Genomic DNA, 9211 nt, shown 5'->3' on the forward strand with positions numbered 1-9211 from the left:
GCCCATACATTTTTATTCATTATAATACACTTATTAATTAATTAAAATATATCAATTATATATAATAAATTTATTCAAAGCGTAATTATAATGTCTTGCCCACATATTTTTATTAATAAAAAATACATTATAAATACGCTATGTATACATTTATTATATATTATTCATGTATTTTAAATAATCATCAAGTGTATTTTTTATTAATAAAAATATTTGGGCAATACATTATAAATACGCTTTGTATACATTTGTCATATATTATTCATGTATTTTAAATAATCATCAAGTGTATTTTTTATTAATAAAAATATTTGGGCAATACATTATAAATACGCTTTGTATACATTTGTCATATATTATTCATGTATTTTAAATAATCATCAAGTGTATTTTTATTAATAAAAATATTTGGGCAATACATTATAAATACGCTTTGTATACATTTGTCATATATTATTCATGTATTTTAAATAATCAACAAATGTATTTTTTATTAATGAATATATGTGGCCAATACATTATAAATACGCTTTGTATACATTTTTTATATATTATTCATGTATTTTAAATAATTAATAAGTGTATTTTTTATTAATAAAAAACATGTGGGCAATACATTATAAATACGCCTTGTTTACATTTGTTATATTATTATTGTATTTTAAATAATCAGTAAGTTTATTTTTATGTATAATTAGTATATTTAAAGGTTTATGAATATGTTTCAAATGTATTATAAGTGGTAACAAAATACATTTTTGGAAATGCTGAGATAGTATGTTAAAAGCACGTTTTAGTTCATCTTCATGGTGTCTCAAAATAGCACAGTTGAGTACACTTAGATGATCTTAAGTTTATCTTAAGGAGTACTTAAGAATAACTTTAGTATATTAAAGGTTGTATCAGCGATTCTAGCCTGAAACATAAAGTGTAAAATTCAGCTTATCTTTCATCACGATCCGCTCGCTGCCTGCCCCATAAATTGTCTGTGAAAAAACCGCGTCTCTCTGGTCAGCCTAGGGTCCGAGATATGCCAAAAAAACAATCGGCACTACCAACCTTTCCACAGCAAAACAAACATTGTTCCAACCAATCAGCGTCAGGGGTTTGGTGTTGTGGACTTTCGCTCCGCCTCCCTCACATCCCTGCACCAGTAGGAAAGTCCACAACACGAACCCCCTGACGCTGATTGGTTGGAACACGGTTTGTTTATCTGTGGTTATTGTTGATAGTGCCGATTGTTTTTTTGGCATATCTCGGACCCTAGGCTGACCAGAGAGACGCGGTTTTTTCACAGACAATTTAGGGGCCGTTCACATGAAGCGTCTTTTGCGCGCGCAAGTTCGTTATTTCAAATGGAGACGCGCGGCTTGCGCGCGCATTTTGGAAGCGACGCGGTCGCGACGCGCACGCGGTGCGACGCGCTCGTTTTTTCCGGGCGCGTCCGCGCCGCATCGAGATAAAAACATCTCAACTTTTCAGAATGTCGCAAGCGCACCGCAGCTTGGAGCTAGAACGCAGCTGATGGTTGCTTAGAAACGGCAGACGCTTCCGGAGCGCAAGCGCCTGAGCGCTTTGTTGACAAGGAAGAAAGCGGCGCGCCTAGAGTTTTCCACGCGTTTTTAGGCGCGACATGTGAACGGCCCCTTATGGGGCAGGCAGCGAGCGGATCGTGAATAAAGGTCAGCTGAATTTGACACTTTATGTTTTAGGCTAGAAATCGCTGATACAACCTTTAAGTACAAAATCAGTGCCCGAAAATAGAGCACTTTAAGTACATTAGGGAAGTGCACTAAGTGTACTTAAATTGTATTTTAGCACACTTTTTTCACACTTTGTATATTCTTTTAATATATTATTGTTATACTTTAAATTAGTCATAAATATATTTATAAATGTTCAAAAGTAGGGTTCAAGTGTATTTCTAGTTGTAACTAAATATATTTTTTTAAATACAGATATAGTATGTTAAAAGCACATTTTAGTTCAATTTCATGGTGTCTCAAAATAGCACAGTTGAGTACACTTAGATGGTATTAAGTTTATCTTAACATATACTTAATACTATTTTTTAGTACAATAAGTACAAAATTAGTGTGTGAAAATAGAGCACTTTTAGTACATTACTGAAAAGTGTACTAAGTATACTTAAAGTGTATTTTAGCACACTTTTTTCACATTTTGAATATTCTTTTAATATATTACTATTATACTTTAAATTAGTCTTAAATATATTTATAAATGTTTAAAAATAGGGTTCAAGTGTATTTCTAGTTTTAACTAAATATATTTTTTAAAATACAGATATAGTATGATAAAAGCACATTTTAGTTCAATTTCAGGGTGTCTCAAAATAGCACAGTTGAGTACACTTAGATGGTATTAAGTTTATCTTAACATATACTTAATACTATCTTTTAGTACATTAAGTACAAAATTAGTGTGCGAAAATAGAGCACTTTTAGTACATTACTGAAAAGTGTACTAAGTATACTTAAATAAAGTGCATTTTAGTGCACTTTTTTTTTACCTGGGTAAATATATCACTATTGTAATTACAGTGGACAGCTGTACATGTGCATTTGTTGCTGCCATAAAGCAATCTGTAATTTTGTTAAACAAAAGAATAAACCATTAAACGCATTGTACTTCTATCTCTCACTGCCTTGTTTTCATTCATCATTACACAATTAGAGGCGGTGCTACCCTGACTAAAGGCAATTTGTACCAACAGAAGTTGTCAGTGCTGCAATGCATAACCTACATTGTTTGCTTGTTTTTATGTGAGATCTTTCATGTTGATATGCTTTGATGTTCTGTCATCTGATTGCTGTTATAAGAAGACTTGTTTAATATTCTCTGGAAAGCTAAAGCGTTACCAAGAATCACATCACCCTACATGCTGCTGTCATGACAATGTTGTCCATTAACGCCCTGAAATTCCTAGAATACGCTGCCATCTCAGTGCAACTCTTTGTACAATTAACCTGTGCCGACTCGCCCACTGCAATGGGATACACTAGTGCTGATAGGTGCACTGAATACTACAATACAGCAGATAAAACAGGACTTACTGTCCCACACCCTCAGAGTCTAAAAAAATGTCCTGCAGTCAATGCCATTCAGAAACTTTAGGTCAGGACACTATCATGTCAGTATGTCTGCCCTCAAGCCTAATTTCAGCAGTGTGTTTGTTGAGTAAGCAGAAAGCTCAGTAACAGGACAATATGTTCTAGTTCAGATGCATCACACTGTAATTGCCCTAATGGAAGCAAGATGAGCTATAAAGCAGCTCTGTGTGTGTGTGTGTGTGTGTGTGTGTGTGTGTGTGTGTGTGTGTGTGTGTGTGTGTGTGTGTGTGTGTGTGTGTGTGTGTGTGTGTGTGTGTGTGTGTGTGTTTGAGAGAGGCAATGACTCACAAGGGTGTATCCTCACTATAATTCATACAACACACACTCTTGGCTTTCTGCCTGACAAAGATATATGTAATATTTATATTTGTAAATCTGCTACTGACAGCATGGAGATCCACCCTGTAAAGTATGTACACACACACTCACTCTCTGTCTCTCTCTCTCTCTCTCACACACACACACACACACACACACACACACACACACACACACACACACACACACACACAGAACACACACACACACACACACACACACACACACGTTGGGTTTACATGTTTTATGGGGACATTCCATAGGCGTAATGGTTTTTATACTGTACAAACCGTACTTTCTATGGCCCTACACCTACCCTACTCCTAAACCTAGCCCTCACAGGAGATTGTGCAAACTTTTACTTCCTCAAAAAAACTCATTGTGCATGATTTATAAACCTGTTTCCTCATGGGGACCTGAGAAATGTCCCCACAAGGTCAAAATCTACTGGTATTCCTATCCTTGTGGGGACATTTGGTCCCCACAACGTGATGAATACCAGGCACACACACACACACACACACACACACACACACACAGTGGTATCGCCCATCCTTACTCCACAACCCACGCTGAAGTGTATTTTTCAAATTCAAATATTGCCGCATTAAGAAACGACAGGTTCTAAGACAGGAGACTCGAACGCTCATTGGCTCTCGTCGCCTGCATTCGTCACATATTACGTCATGCCCTGTTTCTGCTGAGATGTGTTTGAATGATGCGCGGGCGCCTTTATGGAGTGGACCAGGATAATAACCTGGATAATATTTTCAGCTATTATCAATTTAAATTCTGCTCTGCACCTCAAACAAACCTACAGTATTCCACCAGAGAGGACTGCGGCTGCAAACGCATCGTCATTTGGATCACTTTTTGGTACGGCTGTTGACATTTTTCTGTCTGTCATGTTTTTCTTTATTACTGTACAGAGAGATTTATGGTTAATGTTAGGTTTAGAGGTAGGAGTAGGATTAGCGACTATAAAAAACATTTTATGCTATATCGTTACTAAAATTGTAATTTCCCTGCATATTTTGGTCAGTTACATTTTTATATCCTTTTATATTTGCTATAAATTGGGTAGGTTTAGGTTTGGGGGTAGGTTAAGGGAGCTAAAAATCTAAATCGCATATAAATAAAATGATAAAAATGCATATTTGCTATAAAATGGGTAGGTTTAGGTTTGGGGGTAGGTTAAGGGGGCTATTAATAAAATGATTTTAAAAAAGGCATTGATATGAATATCTTAATGAAATAAAAAATACGTAAATATAGTTTTTTAGCTAAAAATACATAGTTATTTGTACGTTTTAAATGTTGAAATACATCTAAATTGTACATTTCAGCATCAACGAAAACGTACAAAAATGTTCGTTTTGTGCCTGTAAACGTTACTGTCACAATCTGGCTGAGTGGAGGAGTGAGATGAAGCAGGAGAACCGGATTAAATGAATATAAACAGTTTATTTAAACAAAACACTGAAACTAAATACAAACAAACAAAAACCGGGAGCAAGCAACGAACGCATGTAACAATACATCAACGGACACTGGGGAGTGAGCAGACACAGACTTTATACACAGAAACATGGGCGTGGTCACAAACAAGATAACAAGATGACAAGGGGGAAATACAAATATGGGCAAGACTAGACCAAATGAGACAGAACTAAAGGGGGAGACAAGGACTAAACCATTAGAACTAGAAACATGGGGGGAAAAACACTTGGAAAACATGACAGAACAGGACAAAACACAGACATATTCCTGACAGTTACATATAAACAATGAGGCCAGGCTGAATTCTCAAAAACACTTTGATTCTCATTTGAGGACTCCTTTAAAAAGTTGTTTTGTGTTAAACCCCTGAATAGTTTAAAGGTGCCATAGAATGGAAAACTGTGTTTACCCTGTCATAGTTAAATAATAACAGTTCAGTACATGGACATGACATACCATGAGTCTCAAACACCAACATTTCCTCCTTCATATATAAATCTAGTGCTTGCAAAAGACCACCGAAAAATAGGTAAATTCCAACATAAGACAAACTGTTACGAAACTTTCCCGAGATCGTTAATAGTTACGCCTCCAACATTTGCATCGCCCAATTATCGGTAACGTCAGCACATCGATAATACAAGGCAATCCATTGAAGGGACACGGTTAGCTTAATGCTAGCGCTAGCCTGTTACATTGCAATATATAGGATTTCACTTATCACATAAACAGAGAGATGACTGCGCTGATGATGGTGAAGGATGGAGAAATAACTGCGTTGATGATGGCGAATGATTTACAGATCTTGAGAATCACTGAGAAGCAGCTCAACTTGTGTGGTAAGTACTTGTGTCTCTCCATTGTAACTTTACACAGAGCACATGCATCACAGTATGAGCATCATGAGACTAAAATGTTGGCGATTCAAAACGGCAGATTCAACAAACCGCATATTAAAAGCGGCCAGAGCTCCTAATTAAATATATATTTTTTTCCATGTGCAAGCTATAGAGATGAGAAGCTCTGTGAAACATCCAATCAGAGCAGATCTCATTAATATTCATGAAGCTTCCAAATAAGGCAAAAACAGAGCATTTCATTCTAGGGACAAATCCTAGGGTTGTAAATGGACCTGTAAAACCATTTCTGGAGATTTTTTGCCTTTTCCTATGCCATATACCTTCTATGTAGATATCAGAGAACAATTTAAAATATTCTCTAATGGCATTCTATGGCACCTTTAAGTTCAAAAATGTACATCAGCATTATTTTTAAGAGTGTACAATCTTTTAATTTTATGTAGTACAAAAATATATAAAATATTTTTTTTTTTATGTATACATTTTGGAAGTAGGGATGTATTCCCATTCAGTCACAAGAACATCAGTGAGGTCAGACACTGATGTTGACTTATAGGGTCTGACTCAAATAGAATAGAAACCGAAATAACTGTTCCTAGCTTTCTGATAATAGTTTGTCGCCATCTACCAGTGTGCTTTGGTAATACATCGTATTGCAGGGGGAAAAAGTCTCTTTTTAATCATTAAATCTCTGGTGGTGAAGACAACATTTGAGATAGTTTAAGTAAACATTTTTTTAATGAAAATTCTTGAATTACAAATCAACCATATAATTTTATGTATTTATTTTATTTTTGCAGAGTTCAGAAGGTACTGCATAAGAGGAATGACTCAGGTATGTATGGTATAATCATCTTATATGCAATGTCTATAGTTTGTCCCTTTTTGCTTACATTACAAAAAAAGTGAGAAAGATCCATGTTTCATGCCACAAGCCCTTGCTCATACATACTCGTAGAACTTACAGCCAACAAAGTGATTGAAACAACATCTAAACTACAAAAACATGTAACATCAGTTAAGTAATCCTCACTATGGCAAATCATTTTTATCTCATAAACTTGAATATTAATTGTAAACAATCATTCTAAGAAAAACTTTGTTTATTATTCTGTAAAGCGTTATATTTAAGATTAAGATATTTGATTTAGTTCAAATTAATATTTAGAATCAAGAAACTGTATTAAAATATAGAGCCATCATTTCGTTCTTGATGTGATGTGCAATACAGCATGGAAAATAAAATGATCTATTAGCTTTCATTGTTTCCATTCACTCTTTTTCTGCAAGCACATCATCTCCTTGATCAATCTTTTTCAGAACAAGATTGGCTTTTTTCATTTTCTGAAGTCCAGCAATGCGTTCCTCAAAGCCAGGTCTTTTTTCCTCCTGCTCTGTTTTGATCAAGATTTCAAAATATTCATCTGTGGAGAGAGATATCGGTTTCAGTGCAATTTCATTCAGTCGTCTCAAGCAGTTAGAGGAGAGTTTGATCAGTTTCTTAAGACTGCCTTCAATTCTACGTAATTCATCTTCAAGTACATCGATTATTTGCATTGTGTTCATGAACTTTCCTTTGGCCTTTATGAAGTTTTCTTTCAGCTCTTCAATGGTTTTTTTCTCTATTTTTGTTTCATATGTCCACATGAAATTTTCCCTTGAATGAGCAGAGTAATGGCAGTTTCCAGGGCAGATAATGCAGTGGTCATTCTCCATCACTGCACAAGTTTGCAAAGCATTCTCTTCAGGGAGGAAGCAGTTGGAGTGACAGGTGAAGAAGCAGGAGTTGCAATTCATGGTAAAGCAGTTTACAGGGGTTCTGTTTGCTTTCATCACCTCTACCTCTTGTACAAAATTCTCATTTTGTACCATGTTCTCATTCTCACTTTCCAAATATTGCTTTAATTTTTTTATCTCACTCATTTTAGAGAGACCAGCAGTTATTTGAGGGGTCAGACTCGCCATGGCTTTCTCAAGGCGCTCTCGTTCCTCCAAGACCTTTATAGTCAGTGTGAGATCTTTGCTTTCAATGGCCCCCAGTGTTTTGAAAAAAGCCTTCATCTGTTTAAAGGTTTGGTCCCAGACAAGCTCTGTCATTTTATGTCCTCCATCACAATCATCATCATCTGAATCATTGTCAGAGGTTGTAGGCTCTTCTGTTTTTTTGTCTGCATACACAGCTGAATTGTTGAACTTGAAATGGGTGGGTTGTCCCTTTTTATTCTTTTGACAGGGCAGATCTGCTGCTTTGATGGCATCTAGAACTGGGATGTCTTTACCATCTGCAAATGTCACCAAAACTATGATGTTCTCTGCGATGTCTTTGCCAAAAATTGACAAGACTGAGTCAAAGATGTACCTTTGGTTGGCACTCAGGCGGGCAAGAGAGGCTTGGACAACGAAACAGATGGCATCAATGTGATCGATTCCCAAAGGGCTACAAAGAAAGCTTTTGATCTGCTCTGTAATACGTTTATCATGTGCGATTCCTCTTGTATCACCAAATCCTGGTGTGTCTACAATTGTGAGGGAGTAGGGAATTTCAAAGCCAGGCTGATTGTACAGCTCAAAAGATGAGACGATAGATGTCTGACTCTCTGCCTGTGTGCGATTGGTCACTTCATTGATTAGTTTGTAGCGATAGGTCTCCTGCAATTTTACACCCAGTATGTAATTGGCCATCACATTGATGAGCATGGTTTTTCCTGCACCTGTTGATCCCAAAAGAAGAATTACTTTGTTTTTCACATCCTCCACTTTTCTTCCGAAAACATATTGATTAAAACTTACATTCTCTGACGTTTTTTGGTGTAGAAACAGTGTATGAATTGATGGATTGCCCTTTTTTATTCGTTCAGATTGATTCAAGAACAAACCACTTCCATTCTTATTTGATTTTTTACTCTTAAAACTGGCTGAAAACACAGTTTCAGAACTGGGGAGACTCACTCCATCATCGCCACAGTTTGCAAAAACTCTGACTGTGTAATTTGTGTCTTGTTTCAGTCCCTGAAGAGTGCACTCTCTGTTCGTAGATTTCTCAGACCTCCAGGGTTTTTCATTTTCCTGATCCTTTGTGCATTCTCTGAACTCCAACACATAACCAGTGATCAGAACATCCTCACCCACAGATGTAGGAACATCCCAGACTACAGTTATAGACTCAGATTCTACCTGTTTTACTGTAGGTGCTCCAGGAGGAGCACATGGGCGAGTCCTGAAGAATGATGTTGTGTCACTTGTCAGACTTACTCCTGGACGACACACAGCCTTGCAGGTAAAACAATATTCTGTATGTGGTTTTAACTGCTTGACGGTGACCTGATCAGAAACCCCATCAGTAAACACCTCTGTCCATTCAGAGCTCTGTGCAGACTGATATGAAATACAGTACGAGTCCAC

Source organism: Garra rufa, chromosome 10 (assembly GCF_049309525.1).
Source record: "Garra rufa chromosome 10, GarRuf1.0, whole genome shotgun sequence".
Taxonomy (NCBI): domain Eukaryota; kingdom Metazoa; phylum Chordata; class Actinopteri; order Cypriniformes; family Cyprinidae; genus Garra; species Garra rufa.